Below are 17,012 nucleotides of genomic sequence, written 5' to 3' on the forward strand. Positions count from 1 at the left end.
ATGTATCACTTTTTCCTAAGAGAAGTGTCATGAAAGACTATGGATGAAACTGGAGGTAGTTCTTCTGCAATACATTATTACATTTTGAAGCTCACTTGATTAGCCTTGCTACATGTGAATTGAGCAAATATTAATCAAACTGCTGGAATTCAAAATGAAATCACCCCAGTATAGATGTACAGGAGAAGGAATTATTTCACAGTGCAGAAATAACACAGATTGGCCAAATATTTTTTCATCTCATCCAACATTTAAAAAAAAAAATACAGACCAAAACAACCTCAAATTAATTTACTATGGTATTTTGAGGACCAAATTATTTAATCCTTAACAATTTCTCTTTTCAATATTCCTTCAAACGTCAGACAGAAAGTCAATTCTTCCAATTCCATTTTCAGATCATAAAAAATAGTGACAAATCTTGTAAGAAAAATATATCCTAGCAACCTGGGGAAAAGGAAAGTGCACATATACACCCAAAGGGATAAATGCTTAGAAGCATCTATATAGAGAGACAGATCGACAGTTATATAGATATAGGTATATATTTGTATTGAATAACTACGTAATGTGGTCTACACCTGAAGAGTCATGTGACATCTAACATCTTTTAGCTTCACTAACATTTTTCGCTTTCATTTTATAGGCAAATGTGTATTTAGTGCTTTGGGCTCATGTACAGTTGATGTCAAAATAATAGTTAGGGTCAACAAATGGACTCCCCCCAAAAGCCCTTGACATCCAATCCATCAACTTGTTTTCTTTTGGAAGAATGGTCTGGATGAACGAATGACTGCCCTGCACATTTAAGCAGGGAGGTAATTAGCTGGCTGGTTGAATGAAGGGAACAGTGCTTTATGGCTAGGGGGGAGGGAGGGAATGAAAACTGCTGCAAAAGTGTCAGCATGGTTGCTGACTCATCTCCTAGGAATGCAGAGTTTAAAATTGGCAGCTCTGCACCTAAAGGCTCTCTTTCACACGGAACAGGCTGAAGCAGGAGTGAACTTCAGCACATCTCAGCTGCATGGCTCCATGTGGAAGCAGAACAATGTTGGAAGACTGGCCATGGAGGCAATGGTGTTGATCTGTGGGCACAGGATTGTTTTTCTTATGCACATAAGCAGATGTCCTAGTGGCCTTTAGGGGTTGGCAACCGAGGTCCAGTGACGGGGCAAGTCTGTGCTGGCATGGAAGAAGCAGCATTTTATTGGACCAGCTGATGCCACTAGTGACTGACATGATGTGGCACACGTTGGAGAACACTATATGGGAATGTGTAAAGGGGTTCCATTACTGCCCAGAACAAGAAGGGACTTAATGCAGGTCCATGTTGTCGGACATGCATTAACGGAGGGTCTGGCTGGGAGCCATGTGACAACACCTGCGGGGACAAGGCTCAACAGATTCTAACAGGAGTGGTCAAATCCCTCGGGGTCGTAAAAGGCTCAGCAATTTGGGCATCCTGGGGCACCACATTATTCAGGGAGGATAGGGTTCCCCTGTAAAGCCTTGGAGCCCATTTGGCCAATATAAAAAGGGGCAGTAAGAGATGTCTGGGAACCCAACTGGGTTTGGAGGGGCAGGTCAGCCAACCTAATTGCTGGTGCCTCCTTGTGGCAGATGTCCAGTGCAGGTACTCCATAGGAAAGGTATACAGTGATCGGATAAATGGCTTGGAAAAGGACTTAAAAGAGGTGTTCATTAAAGGAACAAATGCGGGAGGTTGGGAACGACTGTGATTGGTATGCAGGGAGCCAACCCCCCATTTGTATAGCCAACCTTAACCTCCCTGTGAGGTGGGGTGGATGGTAAGGTCCCGGCAATCCATTTGTTGGAGAGACATGAAGGGAAAAAGATGGGGAGCTAGTAAGAACCCCCAAGTAATTCAGTAATAAACATGGAGTTATCGGCACTCTACACTTTTATCTGCTGGGTAGTCCCAGACATCTAATAATAAAGTTGTGTTTTGATTAAACCCATGTCAAATGTCTCCTGTCTTTCTTTTGATGTAGCCAGACAATGGTCTTGGAGTGTTACCTGAAAGAACAAGATCTGAAGAGAGTTCCATGGTCAAGAACCTCTCACTGAAATGTCCTGCCTCCAGTCCCATGACAATTAAACTAGTAACTATTAGCTCAAGAGACTCAGATGATCCATGATAAATGACCTGGAAACCAGGGATAATTCAGCACTTATGAAAGTAAGACCACTTTTATTTAGCTTAATCTAAATCCAAGTGATCTTGCCCACAAATACGCAACAAATAAACTCCTTGTAATGAGAAGTATTCAACTCTGCTGCTAAAAGTAGATAGCACCAATCCATGAAACAGGTCCTCTGGTGAGGATATCACAACTCATCTAGGACAGATGCACATATTTCTTGAATTTATACTATTCCCAGATCGCTACCGTGTGCACTCTGTTTTGCCCACCTCACTGAAATCAATGGGACTTCCTGTGAAGCTATGTATTACTCAACATGAGTAAGCATGCCAGAATCTGGGTCTAAAGGACATCTCTTTAGGATAAGGCAATGTCATTCCCATCACATATAATTTTTCCGTTACTGTGATGCTGAGTGCTAATATCTGCACATTTTATTGGGACTGTATAAAGAAATCATGAGGAAAATCATGAACAAAGTAGAAAGCTATTTTTGTGATTGAGACCATACCATCGAAAGTTACTTTTTAATCAAAACTTCTTAATATCCATGGTACCCCCACCTTCAAAAAGTTAATCAGTTTGTATGCTCAGAATAGCATGTCTGTACCAAGCCAGAACCAAATTGTTAAAGAAAATACATTCAAGTCTAAAAATCTGGTTTGAGTTTAGGGTGAAGTTTTATGCCGTTTTTATTTAAGCCTGTTTTGAGCAGTTCCATTCTTATATTGTTCTTTGGATACACATATGGATCACGCACTCTTTTTCTCACTGTTTTATGCAGCAGCATAGATGCATTCTCTGTATGATTTTCAAGAACAATCTATGCAAACAGTTTTTAGAGTGCTAAGCACTACTGAAAAACACAGCTTGGTACCATTGCATTGGACACTGGTAATAACTGGAGCAGAACTTTGCAGAACTTTTTTTTCTGGAGAGCTCTCCCAAGATTTTGAGTTCTTTCTACCTCACTTACTCTTACTAATTTTGTTCCAGTTGAGGGAAGTGGAAAGACTTGGTGGAAATGGGAAGAAGAATTTTCTTACACTCACCAGAGTGAAAACATTTCCCTATAGAAAAGGAAACACAAGTTCCTGGTACTAAAAATATTTGGTGTTGAATATTGCTTTTCAGAAACCTTTACAAAGAACCGTTTATCTTAAAGACACTCCATTAATTCTGCCAAGATTTGTGACATCCCATGCAGTGCTCCGCATAAATTAAGGCTGACTTAGGACTGCTCCTCCATTTTTTTCACATTCTCTCTCTCTCTCACACTTCTGGACTCATACAAGCCCCTTTCATATGTCAGATGACTGTTTTATTGCAACATGAACAATGGAAGGTAGCAAAAAATGATCTCTAATGTAACCCTTCTGCCCCTCTGAGTTGGCAGCAACAAGGGCCGGGTTCAGTATCCAGGGGTTCCGTTTCAATAACACAATGCCAAACCAGCTTAAGCCCCCACCCAGTGACCTGGGAAAATCTTACGCACATCCTTAGGTGCCTCAAAGAGGCAATACTTCCCCTCTCGCAAGCACAGAGTCTCGGTGTAGCAGAAAAGGTTTAATTACATGAGACAAACGACAAGCATTAAATTAGGAAAACACCTCAACTAGAGTTCCTAGACCAAACCGTGAACAAAGACTCACACCAGGAAATTGGGCCATGTCCTTTTCCCTGGGCTTTTGAGTCCAGCAACCCTCAAATCACCCTCAGTCCCAAAAGTCCCACAATCCAAAAGTCTCTGTCCTGGGTCAGTGCAGCCCCAAAGTTCGAGAGTCTATCTGCAGAGGTCCCTCCCCCCAGCCTGGGTAGAAAGGGGCACCTTACGTGGTCCAGGGCCAACTGCCCTGCCTCTCCGTGGGGTTCTGCTTCTGCCTTCTCCATGAACTGCTCCGCTTTACCAGCCACTCCACTCCTCCAGCCGTCATCACAAACTGCTCCGCTCCACTTTGCCAGCCGCTCTGCTCCACCAGCTATCCTGTGAGCTGCTCCAGCTATCCTCGCAAACTGCTCAGCTCTGCTCGCTCCATGGGCTGCTCCACCTGTCCCATAGCTACTCCGCTCTGCCAGCTGCTCTGCTCCACCAGCTGTCCCATGATCCGCTCCAGCCGTCCCCACAAACTGCTCCACTCCACTCTGCCAGCTGCTATGTTCTGCAGTATAGCTTCAGGCTCCCCCACTAGTTAGCACAATACTCAGTGCTCTCAGCTCAGTAATTCCAGCTCTTTAGTGATTTCAACTCTTAGTGATCTCAGCACATAGTAGGGGAGCCCCAGTGCTAGTGCACCATTAGCCCAAAGTGAGTTCAGCTCAGTAACCTGTATCTAGATTCTTAAGGGAATAAAAAAATCAACTCTGACATTCCACAGTGGAGAGAGGAGTGGGTGGAACTAGTGCTTCTGGCTCCTCAAGGAGCCTACACCACCAGGCACAGATACCTGTCCCTAGCCTCTCTCAATTCACTGGGTTTTGGAACCCATGTCCCTTGTCTAGCAAGTACTACCCAACTGAGGTTGAGTCATTTCTGTCACAAAGCAGTCCCACAGCTCCCCATTCACACAATCAGGGTGACAAACTCTACTCCTCCCACCCCAACAGCAAAGAAACTGGGGATCCCAGAGCTGTCAAAACAACCATTCCAGGCTTCTGTGGGCCACGCCAGATGGGGTAGGTGTGCCTATGCAAATACACTCTCTGAAATTCTTTCCACCAGGTGACAGGGTAGAGCTCATCCTGACTCTGCTTACATCAATAAATTAGATGAGAAAGTCACATTCCATAGGACTGTGCATGGTCCAAAAAGGACCCTTTGCCTTCACACCACTAAGGGTATGTCTGCACTGCAAGGAGACACCCGCAGCTGGCCTGTGCCAGCAGACTTGGGCTTGTGAGGCTCGACTTAAGGGGCTGTTTTGTTGTGGTGTAGACATTTGGACTTGGGCTGCAATCTGAGCTCTGGGCCTCTCCCACCTCACAGGATCCTAAAGCCTGGGCTCTAGACTGTGCCCCAAATGTCTACACTGCAATTAAATTGCCCTCTAGGTTGAGCAAACAGGCACAGGCCAGCCATAAGTTTTTAATTGCAGCGGAGATATGCCCTGAGTTCTCCAAAATCTGTCACCTGAAGCAACTTTCCTTAAACTAGAGCACTGAATATACCTTCATCTGGAGAACTTTGAAAAATCACTTTATTTTTTCCCCTTCCCATGGCAGCTGTCATCATGTCACTATAGCAGGGAAAAGTAAGTGTCTCTCTAGCCCTAGAGTTGTCACTAGCAGCAATGAAATATGCAATACGCAGAAGAAAAATAAACATTTTTATTGGTAGCCACAGGATGTAAAGCTCCTAGCAGACCCTGGTCACTTCATACAACATACTGTGTATGGGAAAATAAAGTTCCCTGGGAAAAAACATACTCTAGACCGAGAGCATAGATAATAAATTCCAAAGTCAGAGTTTCTTGTTTCTGTCTCTAAAAAAAAGAAGTTGTTCTCCCCACCTACAATAAGTCTAAAAAAATATTTCAGCAAATGTGATGGCAGCCCGAACCTGCCTAAAAACCATGAGAGCTCATTAATTGAGGTTTTGTTTGTTTGTTTGTTTGTTTTTATAAACAATCACAATTAACAGTAGGTGATCCAGTCAGTTTAAAAGAGCTCCAACTTGCTTGAGTTTGCACACTTTTTTCTCCGGTACTTTAAATCAGTGGGTGGGTCAACTAGTTAAAAGGAAATCTATGTTATGTATTAAGTTATTTTGGCTCTCCATATATGGCAAAATATGTTACTGTGTTCTTTGTCCAGCATGAGTTTGAGATAGAAGGGTTACACACAAGTGGTGAAGCTCTGAGTGAGTTATTTGGGAATGGCCTAGGTGATTGCCAGTAAAATCTGTCACACCATCCTGTCTTCTGTACGTGCCACATATTTTACAGAGGAAAAATCAGAGAGTTAGTACAACTTGTCAGATTCCTCCACATTCAAAGTTTGGTTATTATGGGGTTCAACTGTACAGGACTTTGCAGGAGAGGAAAATGATAACTCATACATAATGTTAAAGTGGTATAGAAAATGCCTTGTGTGTGTGTGTGTGTATATATATATATATATATTATTATTATTATAAGTTTAAGGTTTGATATTTTGGGAACTCACACCCTAGAATCAAGTGCTGTACAACTCAAGGGAAAGCTGGAAACATCCTCTTGTTTCTAATCCTGATACGATGAGAGAAATTGGACTTTAACCCTGACATTGGTCCAGGATATCTGAATTGGCCCTCAGACCAGTGATATTCTTTTTTAAAGGGCTATGATGGACTGACACATTTGTGTCAGGCTTTTCATAGGTTTGGAATGTTGGAAGTACCCTGTAGTAGCAAAAGAGATGGATTAGTGAGAAAGTGAAGGTGAAGTGGTCAAAGGTGAATATTAAAAACAATTTATCACACAGATTTCACTGCCACATATATGTGAGATGTTTACTGTATTTATTTTTTCATTATATTTCTTCTCCCCATTCTATCTCCTCTTTTTTAAAGAAAAAAAAATCAGTCTCTCTATATTTTCCCCTAAGAGATTCTTCTCTACTCTTTCCATCCCCACCAGCTTTTAATAAGCGGACTATAAGCTAAAAATAATCAAGTAAGACTTTCAAACCTATAAGGTTTGAGTGGGTTTGAAATTCAGCATGAGTTTACCCATCCCTAGGCACAGTGGATTTTTCATAATACATATGTCCTCCAAGAATGTGCAGGCCCAGTATAAAAGTAGAACCTAAAAACTGGGGCAAGATTTTCAGATGTGACTAAGCTATTCTGAGTGCCTAACTTGACACACCTTCCAGGACACTAATTTTCAGAGGGGAGATGCTCAGCACTTTCTGAAAATAAGATATGCTAAATTGGGGACCCAAAATCACTAATCTAGTCTGAAAATCTTGACCTGGGTATAGAAACTGGCATAGCTTGGTGAGAATTGAGAAGAACATAGTTCTTTACTGATAGCACTGGAAGCATGGCTGGTCAAAAGATGCTGCAAAGATTGCAAAACACAATACAAAAGCAAGTTTCTAAAGTCTTGGCTGCTTGAGTATTTGGTTACCAATGCCACAGATACATGTTTGTGATTAGAAAAATCTAAACAATACAATCAAATGGATAAAAATGTCTGATAATTTATGAAAGAGATTATATTTAATATAACATAGGATGTATGTAAGATGCACTCTAACATGAAGTACAAAGATCACATCATAGATTTCTTGTGGAAGAGTTATACTAAGCCCTAATATTGACGTAAGGTTAAAAGATATTCTAAATCAATTGATATTTAAGACTGAATCATTTGTTAGTGTCTCTGTGGAAAACCCAACAACCTTGTTAACACTCTGTGTATAGATCTTTAACTTTAAAATACTTCATCAATTTGATACCAGGCAATCTGCCACTTAGCATAAAAGGAGTTTCCAGGCTACTAAGAAACAGTAAGGAGGTACGCTTTTGTTCTAAAGAATCTGGGTCAGATCCTCAGCTGGTGTAAAATGACATAGCTCATTTGATTTAAATGGACTATCCCATTTGATACCAGCTGAGGATATGACCCTATATAGATAGAAACCAATTTTGGAAACATTATAAACATTGTAATTTTACCTGTCACATAAGGTTTTGCCTTGTTTGTTTAATTTTTTCAAAATGGTTCATTAAAAGTGTATTCTATTTATACTTAAAATCTGCAATCACCACTGAATATGCCCACAAAACCTAGAATGTGTCAGCAAATGGAGACTCCAATCAGGTAGGCACAGATGATCGTGAAAATGGGGTCCTTAGTTTCCATAGCTGAGGGCAAAATTAGGTCTGAATACTTGAGAGACCACAACTGATCATTAACAAAAAATCGCAGGTGCACATTTACGGGCAGATTCTGATAGCCTTGCTCTCATATAATAGCACCTTACCCCATGAGTTATCCCACAGATTTCAATGGGACTATTTGTGGAGTGCAGTGTTTCTTTTTACTGTGAGTCAGGGAATCAGAATCTACCTAACATCCCCTTGTCCCTTAAGACCACAATATTAGATACACAGTATGTAACAAATATATATTTTACAGTGACCTAATCTTTTAATACTAGGGACTACTCCGTTACTCATCTCCTTTCTGTGTCAAACAAAGCTGCCAACATCAATATCCTGGGAACTGCTAATAATAGCCTTGACAGTGAAAATTTGGGATTTTCTAGTGAGAATTCTGAGGCACATTCTATATAAAGATACCAAACCCCACTTTTCTACCGCTAGAAGAAACACAAGCACCTTCCAACACAATTAATCTTACATGAATCTTCCATCTCTGGACATTGCAAAAAGAGAGCTGTCTGCTATAAATAATTTTCAATGGCTAGCTCAAATCTCATGCAGGACTTCAACCTACTCAGTTCAAACAATTCAGGAAGTGGTGAAACAAAGGAGTTGTGGAATAAAATACGCATCAAGGTGGTTATAGTGTACATTTAGTATCAATTCTGTTTTTGTTGGTTGACCTGGAAATAGAATAGCCCATATCCGTTAGTGATTATCAGCCTTACTACTTTTGAACCAGCATAGTGCCCCGGCAGTGGAGACCAGTGAGCCGGCAACTTGTCTTCTGTAAAGTGATAGCTACCATCAAAAAATGAAGGATAATACAATCCCAAGACCACGGATTGCTACCTACAGCATCCCTACCTTGTCACCTCCCTGCAAGCACAACTCCCACTACTGGTTAGCAGATCGCCAAGAGAAGGAACTATAGAATTACTGGAGCAACTAATGTATTTCCTGCCCAGGCTTGTGCTGGGAAACCCCAGAACCACTGTGATTGGCAAAAGCAACAACCACAAAGACAATACCAATAATACTGTAGTCTCTGAACTCTTTCTGCACAGAAACATAGTTCATGCCAACAAACTTAGCTAGAGAAACAGTGGAGCTAAACTTCATCCGAAGAGTAGAACAAGGGATGTCATAAATGAAAGAAATCGACTCATAAGACTCACTGAAACACTTCACTCCGTAAGGCCAATAAATAAATATATAATCAAAGATTCTGGGTAACATTTCCAAAAGTACCTAAGTGGTTTAGGCTTTCAAGTCCCATTTTCAAGAGTCTTAGGGCCAGACTAGCAAAGGTATTTAGACACCTAAAGATGTACATGAACATCTAGTGGGGTTTTCAAAAGCAAACTGGTACCTTACACCAATAGAAATCAATGTGAGTTAGGCACTTAAGTGACTCTGAAAAGCCACTAAAGCCTATCTGCATCTTTTGACACCTAAATACCTTTAAAAATCTGGCTATTAGGCAGGTAGTAGTTTATATGTCATTGAAAGTGCATGGGAATAAGGCTTCTAAGTGCTTTCTCTCATATAAATGTAGCTATAGAGTTATCTAACATATGTAATTTTTAAGTGCACTGTATTCTACATAGTTTCAACAAGAAATGCAATAATTTAAGAGAGGTTATAGTAGTAAATAAGTTTTCCCAAAGGGGGTATTGCCAGGGCAGGGAGTGTGCGGGACCCAGGAGTATCTCTTAGCCATTGCATCTTCCCACTCCATAAATATATCAATAGCTGAAGAAGACAAACAGAAATCTTCGAATTACAGAATCTGCTTTTGCAACATACATCACTTACACTCCCTAGAAACCATATTTGATCACAATATTTACTCTGTTCTGAGAGCCACCCTAAGGATTTCTTTTAGTGTCATGAAATTATTTCTGTGCAAGCAGCTCTTCTACTTTAAAAAGGTGCCTGAACGTACAAAAATCCAAAGAAGCAGAACAAGAAACCACTTTCAAATTACTGTGCCTAATGACTGACCTCGTTCATTAACAATATGTCCAGAAGGCAAACAACATTTTACTAAATGTCTATAGCACCTAGATACATTACTATGGTTTTGATTCTCAGACTCAGCAAAAGCAATACAAATGGTTTAGAAAATGGTTTTTTGCTAACTAAACACATTTTCCATATTTGTGATATAATTATACATACACACACACACTTCAGTTTGAATCACTCATTCAAATAATATGCTCCCAAGACTAGAAAGTGTACTTTATATGTACAAATTTCCTATTATTTAGTGAGACACGGTGGATGAGGTAATACCTATTATTGGACCAACTTCTGTTGGTGAGAGAGACAAGCTTTCGAGCTTACACAGAGCTCTTTTTCAGGTCTGGGAAATGCACAGAAGTTGGTCCAATAAAAGATATTATCCTACTTTGTCTCCCTAATATACTGGGATTGACATGGCTACAACATTGCAACACTGAAAACTGCTTAGTAACACCTATCAGGCAACCACATTCACTTAACCTTGCAGGGAGATTCTGTGTTTCTAAAGCAGAATCCTAGGGCACTTCTAGTATCACCGTAACCCACAGAGTAGTAGTTTTTATTTTTTTAAATCTTTTTAAAAGCATACACAGTAATTTTACTAAAATGTTTAGGTATCAAAAAGCAGCTAAAGGAAACAATATTTTTAAACATCTCACTACGAGCTATTCAAATTTCATAATCATTTACACAGTAACTTACCAATGCATGTGGCAGCTGTTTCTGAATTTGTCCCAGTGGTTTTATATTTGATATTTTTCCATACACACCACATCTTCCCTCCTTGGATTGAAGCTGTTTCTGTGCATATCATTTGACCACAGAACTCTCAGATTCTACTGCCTTATTTACATTTCCTTTGCAGGGCACTTGAATCTACCCACTGATATAGGGTTTCCTTCTGGCAAGTCTTAAATCTGTCTTCTTTAGTCCCTTCTGCCAACTGCCTGGGATAGTCAGCTTCTGTAAATTCTGCCATCTCCTCTAAAATCTACAGCACTGCATTCTATATATTGCCATAAGATATACTTTATTTCTTTGCAGTTCTTCTGATGCTTTCCTCTTAATATTAAATCACTGCCTTTCCCTTGCTGAAAAACAAGCTACTCCTGTTTTACTTTATATACAAAACTACTACTATATTCCTTCCTTGAGAACATGTACCATTTAATTATAGGAAAAAAAAGGGACTCTAACAGAAGGTCCTTGCGTAAATACAGCCATGTCTTACCTATCATTTATAGCTTTCTCATACAATACAATAAAACTGTCTGGTACACCATTGGAACCATTAACTAACCAATATTGAACTGTGTTTCCAAAATCTTCTCATTCATTGGTTTAACCCAAATGAATGATGCCATTGAAGAAAATAGATAAGACTGCAGCTAAAGAATTAACAGTGTAAAGAAATCCTGTCTGTCATCATTCTATTCTACATAAGAGTGAGACTATGTGGATAAGAGTATATTATACTTTAAAATGGAAATTCATTTCCTGGATGGAGAGGAAGAATGCAATGACAAAAACTGTACAGATAATCTTGCATCGCTTCTTTCACTTAATTGGTTCTGTGCTGTCCAGCAAGCATACTGATACTTGGGAAATCAAAAGCAAATGATTTTCACATATTGCATTGATCTCATAAAAAATTAACTATTTCCTGCTTCAGTATGTTACACTATATAACTTTAATAAGAGGTGAATTTAGAATTCCTAAGTATAGTACAGCAAACCTGAAATAATGCCATTATCTCTCAAGAAGTTTGTGCATATTTACATACAGTTGTATGCCATGCACTCATAGCATCCAGAAAATACTGCATTGTTCTGTTTTATATTACATATATTCCTTCTCTTCAGCACGCAAGCATTGAATGCTAGTGAGAATCAGTGTCCATCAGCTCTTAAGGAAGTGTTCATTAAATAATTTCTTGTTGCCATTTGGTTGTAAAGTACAGGCACAAATTTACACTCTCCACTAGCTTTCTTTCTCTTTCTTTCTTTCATTCAACAAATTAGCCTGTGGAAAACTAAATCACAGTAATCTGATCTTCTTAAAGTTACTTAACAAATGCTCATTTTAAAATATCCTCATGTGATGAAGCAACAATTGGATGTCAGTAACTATATGTTTAAAGTAGGATCCTATAAGAACCACAGGTTTGAAAGTACTTACTATAAAGCCATAATCAATGCATCATAAGTATTTCCCAGGATTATTATTTTCTGGGGTGGGGGGGCAGTAAGGGGGTGGAGGGAGCAGCAACATTAGCTCATCTGAGTTGCTTCAGAGTTAAAACTTCTACTGGGTTAGAAATTGTAATATGCAACAAATCGTGTTACGTCCCCATTTTTAGCAAATAATTTGCATTGACCTAATTTTGTCATGTCAATAGTTTAACATTAGAGAAATAAGATTCCCCATGTACAACTCCACTTCTGAGAAACAAATGGGTAATGACTTATTTGGCATTCAGCAAGGTCTGTATCGCTGAAAAGATGAATGTTATTATTGTTCTGGCAATTTTATGCCATATTTTTAAGTTGCAATAATCAGTGCAATGTTTTTTTAAAGTTTCTTTTGTTTTATATGGAAATTAATTAATTAATTAATGCTGTGGAGAGACACTAACTATGCAAGTGATCAAAGTAACAAGCACTGTTACAACAAGTGGTTTTGTTTTGTTTTTGTACATCAGAAGTGACCAGTAGTTAGAACAGGAGACTAGAAACTGGGTGCAAAGGTTTACACTTTTGGTTGCATCACAGACTTGCTGTATTGTGACCTTGAGCAAGTCTCTGCCAAGTGAGTCTGTGCCTCAATTTCCACGTCTGTAGAAGAGTGATAATAATGCTGAGCCAGGGCACAGGTGCCTTGTGAGGCGTATTTCATTAGTTTGTGGAGCACTTTGAGAATTTCATACAGAAAGTGCTATATAAGGCCCTGATTCAACCAAGTGCTTAACCACAAACTTAACATTAAGCACATAAGGAGTCTCACTGACTTCAACCCATGTGCTTAAAAACCACACACGTTTAAGTATCTTGCTGACCCAGGGCTGTAAGCTTAAGCATTATTATTTACAAGACCAGTAAAACCACTCCCCCACTTGATTACTCAGTATGGACAATAATAATTGCTGGGGTGTTGTTCTGCAGCATTGCTGGCATTTCAGTTTTCTTTTAATTCCCGCTTATACATTTTTAAGCAAATCTGGATCGAAATCAAAACCCTTTGTTTCAAGTTCACACCTGCCCACAAGGTGTGCTAGCACTACGCAACAAACTGCACAATGGTCCGTAATTCAATTTTGCCTTCCACGAGTATATTTCTGCTCCTTTTTTGGATATTTTGCATAGCTGCTTCTGACTACTCCATCACAGTTGCAGTCAGATGCTTAAATTTTCAAATCTCCCAAAATTATTAGAAACATTACAAAAATCAGTAAGTGCAAACACTGCTCACTAATATTCAAAATATCTGTTCTTGAGGCTAAGAAAGAACAGTGAACATTCCCACATAGCTCGTACTCTCCTCCACATCTTAGTTCTAAGTTTAAAGTAAACTGAAAACTAAATAAGAGCTATGAAAAAAAAAACACAAAATCTTTGGAGATATCACGCTGTATAGTTGCAAAACAGTAAACTTTAAATGTGCTAGGGAAGTTTGACTAGGATGTCAAGTTCGAGCAAACAAATCTCCCAGTGTAAAAACCTGAGACAAATGAAGATGACAGCTCTCATTTTTATGAAAACATACACTTATTTGCAAAAGGCTGACAGATAACTAAGTACATTGGTTTAGCTAACGCATATTAAAGCAATATCACATTTCATGCTGCATGTGCTCATAATCATTACTGAAATGCTGAAATAACACCATTACTAAAGAAACAAATTATCATAATACCCATGTAGCTCTTTCTACAGCGGGGCTCATTGGAGATGCCTTCTATTTTGAAATAAGGACACGTTCTTCTTTCAATTATGGAAAAAAAATGCTTAGGAGGCAGTTGCTGAAAACAATTAACCTTAAACATGTTTTCTGTAATACTTAATTCAGACTTACCCTTTTCCATGGAAGCAGAAACCTCCACACTAAAATCCCAGCATATGAACGGCACACGGAAATACTGTATTCATTCTCTATAACATTTAGAAAGAGGAGATGCTATTTTCCTTATTTTCTCCCTGGATCCCTAGGATCGGAGAATATCTGTACTACCGCAGGTAGCCATCTATTGTGACTCTACTCTTTCTTGTGCTGTTCCCCTTAACCAAGTCTAATGAGAACATACTCTGTCCTCACCAGCAAGACACTTTCATACTTCACAGCCTGTGGTTTTCTCAGCTTTGAGACTTATTGCCTATACAGAAAAAAAAAATATTTGCACTCCTTATGTACCTTCTGCATCACAGGATTTCATTCAGCATGTCTGACTATTCTACCCTTCAAATCAGAACAACTTTGAATTACTTTAATCTATTCCAGGGCTTGACCTATAGCACAAGTAGTCCAAGGGCACTGTATGTAAAGCCACATGTTACATAAATGTATAGAACTGGAAGACAAAGCCCATGAAAGCCAGAAAAAAATAATATTAATACTGATATTCATTTTAATGCCACTGCTGTCACTTATAAATTCCAAGTCACTGCAAAAACTTATCACTTCTTTGTAAATGACATATATTAACATGATAGCTGCTTAGATATTACAGTAATCAGGGCTATATAAAGCATGTTGATATATTGCATCTTTTTCTAAAAATAAATAAAACACTGACTCCAAATTTCAGTTAGTCGGATCTGTGTTCAGAATATGCCTTGCAAACAAAATGAGATTCTTACTGTATATAGCACATGCTTGTCTTACATTTTAACTCAATCCTCAACATTTAAGTGAAATTAATCAATATCACAGGCATTCCATTATACATATGCATGTATATTTTAAAAAGAAAGTTTTAAAGCACTTTGCAACTCACTGAACACTTCACGTCTCTTTTCTCATACTGTGTTTATGGGGAAGACAGAAAGCTGGCAGCTTGAATGAACTATTTTGTCAACAAGTATTTTCTACATTATAATACAGAATACAAACACCTGTTTCAGCTAAATAATTTTTGGTCATACTTTTGTCATTGATATGCATAGAAAAACTGTAAAAGACTAAAATGCCTGCTTTAAGATGTCTCACACGAGCCTTTGAAAAACACAATACTACCTATGTAGCGAGATCTTTAATGTTCATAAAAAGCATTTGGGAAAAAAAGACAACTAATTTGCTTATATGAATCAATTACATGCCTGTATAAAGGAGCCAAAGAAAACTGCAAGCTCTAAACAGATTATACCCGTCTCACCAATTAGATTCAACAAAGAGCACTGGAATAGAAAATCAAATGCATTGGGCAAAGTCACATTCACATGCAGCTTTAGAGGAAAAACTGGTACTTACAGAACTGTAAAGTAAAATGTCCCAGTTTCTTTTACATTTTACAGCAAATCAAACAAAGATTTCAGCTCTCAGCAAGTCACTCCTTCCACTACGCTGATCAGCCAGGCAGAACAGGCCTTTATGGATTGTCTATGCAGCTGGGAGATAATGGAACCATATTCTCAGCTGGGACTAGAGATGCTTAACTGCTATCCACTGAGCACTGCATGTCTCTTCCCCAGCATTAATCAGGAAGTACACTGCTTCCCTGCTGTACTCCCCCAAAGGACCTACACAATTAGCACATGAATCAAAGATGCATACTGAGAGAGAGCTGCACACATCTGTAACTGGATATCCTAACACAGATTCTGATTAGGGAATCAATTTTGTTCACTGATCAAGTGTGTCACACCTTACCAAAAAAACCCAGATAAAATATATATACTTGTTCATCGGTTTCAATGAGGGCTTTATGTCTGCTGTGACCACATAAAAGATGATTACACAAATCCCTATAATTAAACTGGATGTTTTACATATACAGTAAACTATGCTGTTATAATCCAACACGTCTGTGTCAGGTCTTCTCTGCAGTCCTATTTAACTATTGCATGGTGCCATACACACTGCAGTATCATTTTCACCCTTCTCTATGTAATATTTATATCCTTTCAGGTTTAATCTTTGGGGAAAAGAGATTTGGTGAATTCTGACCCTAGTGGAGAAGAGGCTTTTCACTGAGGATAACAGTCTTGCCACAAGAATCAAGCAGACCTAGTTTTATTTAAAAAGTGAGCACTATTGTACTTGTATTTTTCTTGTTAATATACAGTGGTTTTATTTTGGGGGGCATGTTTCATTTAAGTTTCAAGTCCACTAGTTCATAAGAAGGCTGTGTAGGAAAGGGATAGTATATCCAGTTGCCACATTTTGTGAAAGTGAGCCATTTTAGCCATTTAAAGGCTGTGCTCACAGTTGGTGTAAAATTAATCTCTTGAAAGGTGTTTTCTCCATCCTCACACGTCCATATGTAAGGTATGCCATCATGAGAGTGTTTTTGGTTACTGAACACTAGCTTTAAAAAAATAACCCTTTTCTATTTCTTGAGAAAACAGTTAGGACAAGGCAGAGTGATAGCAGACTCTATTATAAATTATCTGTACTACCACAGTGCTGCAGAGACCTGATCATGGACCAAGATCTCATTGTGGTAGGTGCTGTAGAAACATGGGAACAAAGAGATGGTCCTCTGCCCCCAAAAATTTACAATCTACGAATAAGACAGCAGACAAGAGATGGATACAGACCGGGAGTACAAGTAAACAGAAAATATTGGGTCAGCACACAGCAATTTACACCAGCTAAGAACTGAGCCCACCAAATGAAAGTTTCTTCACAGAACTCCCAGGACACCTCATTCATTGTCATGCCACTATCCAATGGCACAATCTCTTCAGAGGCTGAGTCTCATCAACTTCAAGTTTTCCCAATGGGAACTGAA

The 17,012-nt window shown here is 39.0% G+C and overlaps 1 protein-coding gene across 3 annotated transcripts in view; it reads right to left on the reverse strand.

Annotated features, from left to right (window-relative positions):
* The window catches only part of CNTN4 (contactin 4), a 359,621-nt gene extending 348,776 nt beyond the window's left edge, over nt 1-10,845 (reverse strand). For 2 of the 3 annotated variants that reach the window (XM_032784172.2, XM_032784170.2), the window contains exon 1: nt 10,768-10,838. The gene's annotated coding sequence lies outside the window, so the exon portion shown is untranslated. Of the gene's footprint in view, nt 1-10,767 lie in introns of all 3 variants that reach the window. The other variant, XM_032784171.2, reaches the window with a different exon arrangement.
* Between the last annotated feature and the right edge of the window lie 6,167 nt (nt 10,846-17,012).

Source organism: Chelonoidis abingdonii, chromosome 17 (assembly GCF_003597395.2).
Source record: "Chelonoidis abingdonii isolate Lonesome George chromosome 17, CheloAbing_2.0, whole genome shotgun sequence".
In the NCBI taxonomy this organism is placed as follows: domain Eukaryota; kingdom Metazoa; phylum Chordata; order Testudines; family Testudinidae; genus Chelonoidis; species Chelonoidis abingdonii.